At 41.3% G+C, this 1747-nt stretch overlaps 1 protein-coding gene across 1 annotated transcript in view; it reads right to left on the reverse strand.

Annotated features, from left to right (window-relative positions):
* The window catches only part of LOC110029102, an 11732-nt gene that overhangs the window by 954 nt on the left and 9031 nt on the right, over positions 1–1747 (reverse strand). The window lies entirely within an intron of this gene.

Consider the following 1747-nt stretch of genomic DNA (forward strand, 5'->3'; position numbering starts at 1 on the left):
AAATATATATAATATATTATTATATAAATAATATATGTAATATATTGTTATATAAAAAGTTATATAATTTTTTTTTTGAGTCATTTCAAGCCGAACACGAGCGAACAAACTATTGTTCGTGTTAGGCTCGTTTACATTTCGAGCTTAAAAATTTGTTCGTGTTCGGCTCGTTAGGCTTAACGAACAAGCCGAACACGAGCTGCTTAACGAGCCGAACACGAGCTGTTCACGAACAACGAGCCAAATTGACAGCCCTACTTGAGTGTTGCACCTGGTCATGATCCATTATTCGCTTCCCGTGCAGCCTCCCTCTGGACTTCCACAGTCATAACTTTTGGCATCGTTGTGGTTGCAGCATTTATGTACGACGCTCCATTTGTGTTGCTCTTGTTGGCTTTCTTCATCTAGTTCTTGTCTTCCACCATCTGGGCTAGCTCCATCATCTCCCTCAATTCTTGTGGTTATAGTAGTTGGAGTGCTGTCTATATGTAGGGCTTTAAGCCCTACATAAAATTCTTCTCCGGCCCTACTTCATAAATCACCCAAAGCCATCCCGACAATAGTTCAAATCTTTCTTTATATTACATGATCGTCCCCTCCTGAGTTAAGGCATAGAATTGCTCGTGTAGGTCTCCTTCCCGAATGACTCGGAAACATTCCAACAAATAATCTTTAAATTCATCACACAAACAAATCAGGTATCTAACATCCCTCCCATTAAAACTAGACTAAGACTTTCCCCTTCAAACACAATTCTACGGCTATGAGTTTCTCCTCACCATCTACCTCATTCACTGTGAAGTATCACTTCACCCAATACACCCACTCATGCGTGTCTTCCTTCTCGAAGATCGGCATTTTCAACTTTCTAACTCTAACATCACCCCAACTTCCTCTTCCTCTGTTGTTTTCCCCCATGTATTGACGGTAAAACTCCTTCCTTCGACTGTAACCATATCCCCTCCTTGCTCCTCTCTTTTCTTCTTTGTGCTCCTACATACCTCTGACATAATCCCTTCTCTATGCTTTAGCCCAACAGCCTCCATCAGAAATCTCTAAGCCACTCCTAATCGGAGCCCTGAGAGGAGGTTTGTGATGGTGGATGTTTTCCTCCTCATGTTCATCACCTTCGATTTCTTATCCTTTCGATTTTGCCACGAATCCTCCAGTCAACCTTTGGTTAGGGTTTGCAAAAAGGAGCTGTCAGATGTCTCTTGGATTACATCTTAATGAGCCTTTTTAGCATCTCTTGAATATCCCTCATGTTCTCGAATGGATCCTCCAGTCGATTCTCTATAGAAGAGAACCTCTCCTCTATGATGAAGAGCGTTTCTTCCATCCCAAATTTTATTTGACTCACCTCTTCCAATTTTTTTTTTATAAATTATCCACTATTTTTTTTTCGCTTCCATCACTCCCAAAAACAAATTTTGATCATAAAGCATGAGAACCCATGCACGCTAAAATCTCGTTGAGTGATTCATGGGGATGTATCACGAGTATGCATGTCGTCTATCCAAACAACGACACAAGTAAGCTGAAATACAGTAACTTCGTACGTGGAATGACAACTATAAGTTAAAAAGAAATCATCGCCCTGTAATAAACCGCGAGTCGTTGTCTTCTTCAACAAGTTGCATGCCCGCTAGGTCAAATTGATCAGCTATAGCTCTTTACGCCGCGATCCCTTCGGTCTTCCCAGCTGATTCCACTCACGAGAAGATTTCGAGCACTCTTTCTCAGAGAT

The sequence above is a fragment of the Phalaenopsis equestris genome, unplaced genomic scaffold (assembly GCF_001263595.1).
Source record: "Phalaenopsis equestris unplaced genomic scaffold, ASM126359v1 Scaffold000549, whole genome shotgun sequence".
NCBI classification, from domain to species: domain Eukaryota; kingdom Viridiplantae; phylum Streptophyta; class Magnoliopsida; order Asparagales; family Orchidaceae; genus Phalaenopsis; species Phalaenopsis equestris.